The 12,782-nt window shown below is 35.0% G+C and overlaps 1 long non-coding RNA gene across 1 annotated transcript; it reads left to right on the top strand.

Moving 5' to 3' along the window:
* The first annotated feature begins 207 nt into the window (after positions 1–207).
* Positions 208–12,528, top strand: LOC123653257. Its single transcript, XR_006742950.1, has 3 exons — positions 208–221; positions 5,321–5,328; positions 12,371–12,528. It is a non-coding gene; the product is annotated as an uncharacterized LOC123653257 (long non-coding RNA).
* The last annotated feature ends 254 nt before the right edge of the window (positions 12,529–12,782 follow it).

Here is a 12,782-nt window from a genome sequence, read left to right as displayed (position 1 = left end):
TATTTTAAGAAAATGATGGTGTCATATTGATTTATTTCACATTTCTCCAAGGACATTCTTTAGTTTTGCTATATATTTTCAATTAAAAATTATAACAGAAAAATTATGTCTTAAAGTAGGCACATTTAATTTGTTTATATATATATATATATATATATATATATATATATATATAAAATTTTGAAATAGAAGCTTGTTTATGTCAAATAAATTCAACAGTAGTATCAAGTGTAAATTCCTGCTCTTATGTAGTTCTCAAGTTTGGTTGACTAGGAGGTCAAATGGACTCAATAGTACATCGTATTGGGATGTGCCAGTATAAGCTCTTTTAAAATCCAAAACAGCCTTAATTGGGACAAAGTTATTCACTAAAAAAAAAAGAAAAATGTCCTTCAAATTAAAAGAGTTGTTTGCTATCACTGTGTTTTTATTTAAAAGTAAAATATTTTAAAAAGGAATATCTAATTTTTTAATGTGTTTTTCTGATCAGTTCATAGACCCCTCATAAAAGTTTATGGGTGCACATGGAAACCTAACTCAAAGATGTTGCTGTCCTTTTGCACATGAGCAGACTGCTAGCAGTTCATCTCCCTGATTATGCAAAGATGGAATTATAGCAAGAATTACTACAGGCTGGTAGGTTTGAGTTGTCTCCTTTATGTTCTGTGACAAATGACCTACCTAGCTGCTTGGCCATGCAGAGAGGCTTGGAACAACCAGAGAGATGACAGGACTGCTGATATTGCTAAAGGCTGGTTGCCTAGTGTAAATTTCTACTGAAAACAGATTCTCTCCACCCCCCCCCTCCCCAGTATAATCAGGTAAATATTCTTTGAGTTCTAAAAATGTTCCATGAGCTCATTCTTGAAATTACCATCAAGTGTAGTAGTAAGTTTAGCAAGCATTTAAATATTGTATGCATGAATGATTTAGAAATAATATGATTAACAATAGCATCTATATTAATAAAAGGATAATATGTTAATTAGACCAGGAGACCTTCCCTATGTCCTTCTAGACAAAGCCATGGTGGCAGGGCTGAGGCAGAGGTGGTTAGGGGTAATCAGGCTAGGAGGAGAGGGCAGTTGGGAGCAAGTAGGCCAGCAGTAGGGGCAATTGGGGGTGCTCATACCAGTGGCTGGTGGGGGGCAAGTTGGAGGCAATCAGGCTGGCGGGAGGGAAGTTGAGTGAGAGCAGGCCAGTGGGGGAGAGCAGTTGGGGGCAAGTAGGCCAGCAGGGAGAGTGGTTAGGGGTGATCAGAAAGGCAGGCAGGTGAGCAGTTAGAAGCCAGCAGTCCCGGTTGAGAGAGAGATGTCCAATTGTCAATTTAAGGATCGGGCCTAAACTGGCAGTCAGACATCCCCTGAAGATATCTCTGATTGGAGTGGGTACAGGCTGGGCTGAAGAACTCCTCGCACCCCTATGCACAAATTTTGTGCACAGGGCCTCGAGTATAATAAAATAAATATAATATTTAGTAATAGATTATCAGGAGATCTCAATTATTTTCCCAAAATTTACATTGGACTATTAATTATTATATATTTGTAGTAAGCTAAAATTTATCTAAGGACTGATATTTCCATTAGACTTCTTTTTCTTTTTATATACACTTTTTATTTCAGTGAGGAAAGGGAGAGAGAGAGAGAGAGAGAGAGAGAGAGAGAGAGAGAGAGAGAGAGAGAGAGAGAAACATTAATGGTGAAAGAGAATCATTGATTTGCTGCCTTCTGCACACCCCCTACTGGGGAATGAGCCCACAATGCACACATGTGCCCTGACAGGGAATTGAACTGTGAACTTCTGGTTCATAGGCCAATGCTCAATCACTGAGTCACACCAGCTGGGCCCTTTAGACTTCTTGATGTCAAAATCATGCTTCCTTGTAAAAAGCATGCCTAGATCAGTGCTTGTATTATTGCATTCTACAAAATAAAAGAAACTGGAAAAGTATTATGATAGGGTAAGAGGTTCAGAAGTTAGATTTTTAGGATAGATTTTGGATTTTTTCTTTTTTAAACACAGTTGCCTTACCAACAGATGTAACAAAGTCAAATAAATATGAAGCAGTGTTCACAGCTAGACATGTAAAGAAAATGAAAACCCAAACACTTACTATGTGCTAAAAAAAAAAAAAAAAAAAAAAAATGAAAACCAACCTTAATAAATACAAATCTATCCCCAGGAAGTGTCTAAATCTAAAATAGCCATGAGATAAATAGTGTTGCTTTTTCTGACCAATGAGAGATTTGTTTCTATACACAATTAGAATTATCAGAAGAAATCTTATTCAAATTGATTTGATTACTTTTATTGTACAGGGCAGAGATCCTTTTTATTCTACAGATGTGCAGATGAAACAATTTGCCTGGTTTGGCTCAAACATCTAGGGAATTCCTAGAGACCACTCATAGTAATAAGAAAAGTTGATCAACCATTCACACCTGTACTTTGAAGAAAATAGGACACATATTATTACCTCTAGTATACAAATGATAAATTGTAAGCCCAAAATGGTGAAATAGTTAAGATCACAGTTAGCTAAAAATAGGATGTGAATTTAGCCTTTCTAATCTAATCAAATATTCCTTCCATGATGCCAGATTTGCTAGTAAGGTGGTCTTTCTCTTATGCATTTCTTTATTCCACTTTCCTTCATTTCCAAGATTTTCCAGTACTCCTATTAATGTTTCTCTCTCAAATAAATCTTTGACATTTCTTTCTCAAATAAATCGTTGACATTTTACCCTGTATGCCAATTATTAACTTTAGTTATTTGGTCATTTTAGAATAATCAAAGATTATATTAAACCCCTCCAAAGTTAGGAGCTTTTAAATTTGAAATTATAATTCACTGGCTTATACTAATAAATTATTGTCAATTGTCTAGACAACATCTAAAATTACTTAACACAACTCATTTTGTTGTGTTACATAGAACTTTGAAAATTGTAGTGTTAAAAATTGATGATACACAGCCTTCTTTAGCACCAGTTATCATGCTATCATCTATCTCTGGAAAATGATTTTTATTTAATTAAATAATAGTTTCTCTGATGACAATTCTTTAGAAGTAAACTATTATGACCTTAGTGCAGGAGTTGAATATTAGTCTTAACTGATTTATTCAACCTACACAATTTTGATGAACTTCAAATGTATCAATATCCTTTGTTCAAGGTAAGCAGAAGTTGTCAATATACCTCTGCAACCGTACTAACTCCTCACTTGATTATAATGGAAACTAAACTTAATTTTGTTTATTCAATCCCTTTGAGTTCTCATGACCATAGTTTTCAAATTAGAAAAAAAAACAAACAAACAAACAAAAAAAAACATGAGAGGAACTTTATCCAAAATTTCAAGTTGTGCTTTTTTCCATTGCCCTCACATAGCAACTCTCATCAATTTAATGTGTTGATAAATTGTTTATTTTTTATGCTAGTTATCTAAGAAGGATTTTATGGTAAGAAAATGGCTGATATATAACATCCCTCTGCACTTTTGCTGGTGAGGTGTTGAAAAATACACAATTATGCAGCATCTTTAAATCCAAAGGTTTCTGGCATATCTATCATACCACAATTTGTTCTATCTCAATAAATGATTCCACATTTTTACTTCAAAGAGAAAATTGACCATATCAAATTATCACTTCTCCCTCAACCAATTTTATTTGTAGCATTATTTCCTCCTCAGCAATGCAAACAAAGTTGTCTTTCCCCTTGAAGGCTGTTTCTATAATCTCTTTTACTCTCTTCTCCTGAGAGATTTGTTCTCATGTCATCAAATTTTCTCTCTACCAAATATGTCCCTTCAATACAAAAAAGACATAAATTTTAAAACAAAGCAAAAACTGCCTCAGAATAAACCCGCCCATTTCACTCTATCTGGCAAAAATACCTAGTAATCTCAAAATATTTCCCTTTATTTGAACTCGTGAGTGCTTTGTAATTTTATTTTCCAATGTTATATTCCCTCTTAGTATCTTACCCCTTCTCAGAGTATTTATTTTTATTTATCTCCAAGTCTGTATATCAGCCAAAAGTACCATACTAGTTTATCCATTTGCTTATTGGAATGCTCTACCTGGATATCCCAAAGATCCACCCAAATGCACATAATATAATTCATTATCTTTTCACCAAAATTCATTCCTCTTGAACTTTGTTGATAATGACATTTACCCAATTTGCTAAATGATCCTAGACTAAGTAGTCACTTTTTTTTAAATCAATCTTTATTGTTCATATTATTACAAAGGTTCCTCATTTCTTCCCCCTTCCACCAGGTTCCCACCCCACCCTCCACCCCCTCCCCACCTCCCATTGTCCTCATCAATAGGTGCACAGTTTATGTTCAGTCTCTTCCTCTCCCTCCCTCCCCCCCCCTCCAACAGTCAGTCCACTCCCCTCCCATATCCCCGACTCGACTCTACTACAATGAACCGCTATTATTGTTCATCAGGTTTTTCAATCTCCTTTTTGTTGTTGTTGTTGTTGTTGTTTTAATTAATAAACTTTTACACTTCTAAGAATAAATTTTAAAATCTAATAATTTTAAACCTTGTTTTTGTTTTTTTTTTCTGCCCTGGGAATTGAGAGCAAACTTGTTTATATGTAAACTTGCCCTTAGGCTATCAAAAGGTGTAGCCATTCAAGTGTAAATGGACACATTGTTTAAACATAGCTGATGGTTGGAATTGGATTACCTGTTCTGGGTGGGAAGTGCTTGTCATTCCCTTTCTCCATTAAAATTAAGGTGTTAGCTTTAAAACCTCTTTTTGGCAAGAGACCTTAAACTTTCAGAACTTTACATTTTTCAGATAGTAAATCAGTTACTTAGCATTTTCTCAAATCAATAATACCTCCACATGCCCAAGGATACGCTTCACACAAAAGACATTTCCAAATAGATCAACCAACCTCATCCAGGCCCCGCACAAGGCACTCACAGATCAACACCCTGAAACTTTTGGGGGAACTTGAGGGTCTGCTGAATCAAATGAGGAAGGCTTAGATCTGGATGTGTTGAGTTAGTAAGCACTGAGTTAGTAAGTAGTCACTTTTACTTATCTCCCCACCTAACTTTTCACCAAGATTTCTATTCCTATCTCTTTGTATCTCTCTAGTTTATCTTTCCATTTTGATTCATTCTTTGGCCTAAAGCATTTGGAGATTACACCTTTTGTTCTATTCTCCTCCAACCCTCCACTTTAAAAAGAAATAATTAGCAAATTGAAACTAGTAATGAATAATGAAGATAATATAATGAACAAATAAAAAAATGAAGTAATGTATATTGAAATTGGTTTCTACAGAAAAAAATGTTGGTTTTAGGAAAACTAATGATAGTAATGAAATTCATAAAGAAGCCCTGGCCAATATGTCACAGTTGGTTGGGCATCATCCCATCACCAAAAGGTTGTTGTTTCTATTCCCAATCACTGGTTGCAGAGCTCAATTTATAGGGCTCAGTCCCTGGTTGGGGGATAGGGATGGGGGGGCAGAGGGGGTAGCCTATCAATGTTAGCTCTCACATTCACATGTCTCTCTCTTCCACTGTCTTCCTCTCTCTTTAAAAATCAGTGAACTCTTATCTCCCCCAGATCTCCCTACCCTCCCTGCTGTAATTTGACAGTCTGCTTGTTGCTTTACTGTCTTTATATCTGTCTTTTGGTTCATCAGTTTATAATGTTCTTTAATATCCATAAATGAGTGAGACCATGTGGTATTTCTCTTTCATTGACTGGCTTATTTCACTCAGCATGATGTTCTCCAATTCCATCCAGGTTGCTGCAAATGATGAGAATTCCTTCTTTTTTATGACAGCATAGTATTCCATTGTGTAGATGTACCATGGTTTTTTTTGATCCAATCATCTGCTGATGGGCACCTAGGCTGTTTCCAGATTCTAGCTATTGTAGATTGTGCTGCTATGAACATAGGGGTGTAACCGGAGGACTTGTATACATGGATATAAGTACAACTAATGGACACAAAACTCTGGGGAGGGAGGGTATGTATGGGAAGGGAGGCAATGCTAAAATATGTACACAGATAATAATTTAATAAAAAAAAGTGCACAAAGGAAAAAAAATTTTAAACGAATAAAAAGAGGATAGATTATAAAAAAAATCAGTGAACTTTTTGTTATAGAAATAAAGAAAAATATAACTTTCTCAATAGATGCTAAAAGATTTACATAAAATTAAATAAAATCCAAAGTCTGAAAAAAATCAACATGCATTTATTTTTTACAAAAAGTAATCTTTTCTTTTCTAACTGGCATTACAACTGAGGTTTCATGACTCTCACTTCAGTTCAGTTGCTTATGGGTGACAGGGGCCATAGTAAGAACATAGCCCATTGATTTCACTGTTAGATAAATTTTGTGGTGAAATAATCTGTTTTAGTAAATATAGGGAATTAAGACAGTTTAGCTATAGTAATTCTGGCAGAAGCAGGAAAGGAAGCAAAAGCAAGTTAATAACTGCAATAAGTATCTATTCCAGGGACTATAAATCACCACCTCCTCCATTATAGACATATACAATGAAATCAACCTTTCACCAAGCGACTGAGGCTCAGTTTTGTTTCTGCTGGTTTGGAGGAGTCTCAGCAATAGCAGTAGCCAGCCCTAGTCAGGGAAAACCCACATTGTTGAATCCAGATATCAGCGCCATTCTGATACCCTGGAGCAAACACAAGGGTGACAGGACAAGTGCTTAATATTTGTATAATGAGTCACTCTGTCCACTGCATCATTGATACCATCTTCTGCAGAGAATTCCCTTTGGTGAGCATTTTGTGGGTAACAACTGTTGTCACAAGTTGAGGGTATTCCAAGAAATCCATGCACATACTTCTTACTCCCAACCACTTTTTTCTAATTTTATGATATTGTTCCTTTGAAGTTTGAAAATGTTTGACCAAATGTTAAATAATGGTCATCAGTTGGATGAGCTTTGCCTCTGATTATCTTTCCTTCTAAGCACAGTTTACATACAGCTTTGATACTAGATGGTCTGCCAACTTTGAAAACATCATCATGATTAGCAATAGTAATAAAAATTGAATAAACTATTAAACACTATATACTAGTATATACACATATATCTTAGTTAATCCTCAATGCACCCTATGGATTAAATATGATTTTCCCCCATTATATAGATGAAGAAATAATAATAGAGAGGTTAGCAAAGTAAGTAAAAGATATATATGGAATGTATAGCCCTTTATAAGTCATATAAGTAGGGGAATGTTCATAACATCATTGGTTATAACAGCAAAAACAAAACAAATGAATACAATAATAGAAAACAGTTCCAAGGACCCCCACAATAGAATAGGTAAATAAGTTGTGGCATATTCATATAGAGGAATTTATTGTCACAGTCAAAATCAGTGGCCACTTTCTTGTAGAAGTTGCTTTTGCACAGGGTGATAGAATAAACTATGTGTAACAATATGGTTAGCTCTAGGAAAATATTATTGAGGAAAGAAAAATTAATTGCAAAGCAATATTTATTACTCCTTAAATGTAAAGTTCAAAATAAATCTAAGCAAAATACATTGTAAAAGTTAAAGATTTGTGTTATAATAAAGTAGAGGAAGTTAATAAATAAGTTTACTATTGATTTGTGCAATCTGGATAGATGGGAGAAAAATAAGAGGTATGAACAGAAGACTTTAAAGCTAACAGTGTCATTTTATTTCTTAATCTGCATCCATTCTCTGTGCCTTGTACATATTTTATAAATGTTTATGTATCAATTTAATATTTATTAAAATAATTTTTAAAAGTTATAATAAATCAAATTCACTAAATTTAAAAATAAGTCCATAGAATAAAATATAGTTTTTACATTTCTATGCAATAAGATTTTCTTTTTTTTTTTAAAGGAATAATTTAGGATATTTTATAATCAAAGAACTTCAGAAATCAAGTGACATTTGTGATACCAAATCACATGTGGGAATTAAAAATGAGAATTTGTAATAATAATTTAAACATCAGAAGAGAAATATGGAGAACAAATATAAAAATTTTAATGGATAATTGAATGTCAAACAACTGCATTATTTATCAACTTCATAAAAGTGAAAAAAATTAAAAGAAAGTGTTAAACTAAACATTTCATATTATGTCTTTGATGTTAACAAGTCTAGATACTGAAAATATTCCAAAGAAAGCATTATATCCATGCTACTGCAAATTAAGTGCAACTTCTTACACCAAGAGAAGTTTCAAATACCTCATAGGAGGATCATTTTTCCCCCTCTATAATTACAATACTTGTTGGAGAACATACAATTGTAGCCCTGCAATGTGCCTAGAAGGGAAAAATAAAAGTCTTCCTTTGGTATTAGCCTATCTTCATTTGCAAGAATACACCTTTTATCCAAGTGTATTTGCCAAGATTGAAGTAAATTATGACAAGTGCCTTGGGATATACAATCACCAGCAGCAGGAAATCTGAAAAATTGAGATGCATAAATCATTGTCAAGTGGGAAAGTGTCTAATATTGTTAGTAAAGAGAAAGCACAAAAGAGGAAGAATGGATTAGTTTAAGGAACCCCACGGCATTTACCTAAATTATGTAAACATTTCTTTCAGAGAGAAACTTCAGCTCCCCAAAGATAAGTGAAATTGCACACCAGCAGAGGACTTTGGAGTAACACAGGAAGAGAGCTGAGGTGCTGAGCTTCTCTGCCACCTCCTCTTGTCTCAGACATACATTTGCCTAGAGGAGCTGAGTGCATGATATCTCAAGGTCTTTAAAGGATATGTTTATATTATTTCATCATTTTATCCAAATAAAAAATTGTTTTAATGTAATGAGCAATAACTAAATGCCAAACATTTGATGTAGAGTATCTAAAAGTTCTTTCAATAGTTTTGCAAAGTACTTATAGTCATCACTACTCTTAAGGTTGATGAAACTGCAGATTAACAAACTTAAGCAATTTTTCCAACATCACACATGTAAGAAGTGTGGAATGTGAACTTAATTGTCCCTGACTGCAAAGCCCACATATTTTCCAATATAGCAGGCTACTTCATGAAATTATACTAAGCTGTGAAAATGACTTTACTTCCCCCCCCAACCCCACCCCCACATTTTTGGATGGGCATGGCATGTGAAACTTTCCAAACAAAACTCTTCAGTAGAATGTATGATATTGGGTCTAATAATAGATATGTTGCCCAGTGACCTTTAATTTATATATATAAAAGCCTAAGCAACCAAATGACCTAACAACCAAACGATGGAACAACCAGTTGCTATGATGCACACTGACCACCAAGAGGCAGATGCTCAATGCAGGAGCTGCCCCCTGGTGGTCAGTGCGCTCCCACAGCCAAGCTCCAATGACCCTTCCCCCCACTGGCCAACCTCCTGCAGCCCCTCCCCCAGCCAACCTCTCACAGCCCCGATTGGCAACAATCACTGGCCAGGCAGAGGGACCCCACTTATGCATGAATTTGTGCACCAGTCGGTCCTCTAGTACAATATTTGTATAATAGCATTTGTCAGAAACATGCCAAAGTTAATGCATACCTTAAAATGAAAATAAAACCAAACATTGGTTTGAAAACTTTGGCCAGTTCATAAACTATCTCTTTGTAATGAAGGCATTAAGAAAAGTTTAATGAATTCAGAGTTGGAAGAATAGTAACCAGATAGTAACTAAAATAAAAAATTGAAATTATGAAACTTCAGATTACAGGTACTAATGTCAATGCTTTATTAAACAAGGTATTAAAATAAACAACACTGGGCCTTTCTGATTAAAAGTTTATTTCTAAAGAATATCTCAGGTGGTAAATCAAGGAAGTGTGCCTAGGTAAAAGGAGACATTTTAAAAACTAAAAATAAGATTGTGTTATCACAAGCCTGAGATCATCAAATATTTATACAACTTCTGAGCTGGGAGATGCTCTCTTCTAGATGACTAGATGTAACAAAGCTATGTGGCATAGTAATAGCAGTAAATATTCTCATGAAAAATAAGCATTTTTATATTAAGCATTGAGAAACTTATTTCCTAATGCCTTGAACAATTCAATATTCCCAAGATAAACTTTCTACTCTAAAACAAAAAACAAAAACAAACAAACAAACAAAAAAAAAACAACCTGCCTCTGATCAAAACTAAGCAGGAACCTAAGAATTTATGAGTGTTACAAACTGCTTTACATATAATTTATCTGACCTGTGCCATAGCTGCATTAAACATTAACAATTAAAAGTATATATTTTCTTTAGGTATTCAATAGAGACTTAAATGAATGTAGTAAAGCATTTGCAATTCACTACAGTATACTCCAATGTTCCCAAGCTGAACAAGACTTTTATTCCTCAAAACCTGGAAACAGCCATGATTCTAGGCTATGAAGATAGTCATTGTTCATTCCATTTGCTTGTCCAGTCTGTGCATCTAACTTGCTCTTTAACTATATTCTTTTATAAGAAACTAGAGGCCCAGTGCATAAAATTCATGCATGGGTATGGTCCCTAGGCCTGGCCTGCAAACAGGCCATCTTTCCCAACTGCCTGCAGTCGGCCCCGCCCCCTGCTGCCATCTACCCCTAGTTCCTCGTTAGCTGACGGCAGGGGGAAGAGACCAAGAGGTCAGCTGTTCCTGCCCACTCACTGGCCCCAACCTTGCAGTGAGTGGCCATCAGGCAATCAAAACCCTCCGGCAGGAGAAAGGGACCAAGAGGTGGTAAGTGTGCCTCATAGTGACTGGTCCAGCCGTTGTTCTGCCATTAGGGTTAATTTGCATATTACTCTTTTATTATATAGGATTATATAGGATGGTATAATGAATTGGTTATAAGCATAGGCTTTCTGATTGTGAAGAAGCTGGCTGCAAACTTTGGTTTCACAATTACCTGGTCTAACAACTATTATACTAAACCACAATAAGCTAGATTTTTTTTAAAAACTGTTAAACAGTCCAGAGATGTAAGATGCTGATGATACCTTGCCATACTAGCAGCCAGCAGCTGTGCTCCACTGCAGGTTGCCCAGGACCAAACCAGAGAGGGTCGCACCTGCATTACCACCATTTGTCCACCATCCAGAACTGAAATATTATTGCTGACATGTACACATAAGGAATAATTTGACATAGAAACTGGGACTCAAAAGAACTGTTGGCCCAGAAAGAAACTCACTATAGACTTGTCTCTCAGCATAACCATTATTGCTTGTTTCATTTTCGGTTCTTATAAGTATATTTCTAGTATCACATGAGCTCAACTAATCTAGGGGAAATGATGAACATCATAGACTGATGAATAAGAACAGCATCAATCAGATTGTCAGACTTCAGAGGGAAGGTAAGGGAGGGTGGGGATAGGGGAGAGAGATCAACCAAAGGACTTGTGTGCATGCATATGAGCCTAACCGGTGGTCACAGACAGCAGGGGGGTGGGGGCATGTGTGGGGAGGGTTTTGGGATGGGAATGGGGGCCAGGGGGATGAGGACAAATATGTGATACCTTAATCAATAAAGTAATTAAAAAAAACTATCAAACAAGACTAAAATTAGAACTTATTATTGGTGCTGTAAGGGCAACTCAATAAATAATACACATTTCTTACGTGAATTCTTAATCAATAGAGAAGTAAAAAAAACTTAGTATCTGGAGACTAAAATATCTCCCTTATTAGTTTTAAGATTTATCTTCATGATTATGATTTATGTCTATGAGCAAGTGGATGGATCTCTGACATTTCACAGCAGGATTAGACAGATATATCCATCATGCAATCCTGACCTTATAAAGTGTACAGCAATGAACATATGCTATGTGCAAGGATATCACTTTTCAGAAAGAACCATCCAACCAAGCAAGTCCAACTTTATCAAGAAGAGAAGTCACTCCATCTAACCAGGTGACAAGAGGATAAAAGACCTTAAGAGATGAGGAGAAATGCAAAATAGGTGCACTCCACAAGAAAGGAAATGTTAGAAGTAGGAAAGAAATACTCCTTACCCCGCCATTTTAAATAAGTGGAGTTTTAAATTAGAAAATGAATGAAAAGCACTTAGAACACAGTACATTTTCAAAAACAATTAAGTGCTACTATGTTGTATGTGATCAATGCCTTCTACTGTTTTCTTTCTTGAGTTAAAATACTTCTCCAACATGCCTAGCATGGTGAATGCTGTAAAATAACTGTTTGTTAAATGTGTGGAACATAAGATAATATGTTTTCTGTTTTCAAATTTTAGGAAATATTCTTACATTTACAACAATGATAGTATAGGTAATAGAAATTTTATTTGATGCTATAGTGAAAGTTCTACAAGGAAACTATAAAAGAAAAATTATAATAAAAAACTATAGCGAATATTATCCCTTATACCTTTTGCATAATGATTTCACTAGAATAATTTAGCAAAAAGAATTTAAGTTAAATGACCTGAAACTAGATGAGCTACTCACAAGCAGCTCTAAGAGCAAACTCATCTACATGGCAAAATAGTGAGAAGACATATAGGTAGAAGCAACAAACCTATCGAGTCCAGAATAGAATCTTAGTTCTAATTTAAATTTAGCATAAAAATAATAATTAAAATGTAAAATTAATAGTCAAAAGAGATAAATTCTTTTAGATGCAGAATATACCCTTAATTAGAGGGTAAGCATTTCTAGACACCCATTCCCATAAATGAAGGAAACTCAAGTTACTTCACACAATCTGAGATTTGCACAGCAAAGCCAAAAGCCAAAAATGCTGCTGAGAACATGATGAAAC

Source organism: Pipistrellus kuhlii, unplaced genomic scaffold (assembly GCF_014108245.1).
Source record: "Pipistrellus kuhlii isolate mPipKuh1 unplaced genomic scaffold, mPipKuh1.p scaffold_m20_p_3, whole genome shotgun sequence".
Classification (NCBI taxonomy): Eukaryota; Metazoa; Chordata; class Mammalia; order Chiroptera; family Vespertilionidae; genus Pipistrellus; species Pipistrellus kuhlii.
Note: the sequence above shows the minus strand (reverse complement) of the source record. Positions and strands in the feature narration are given on the sequence as shown.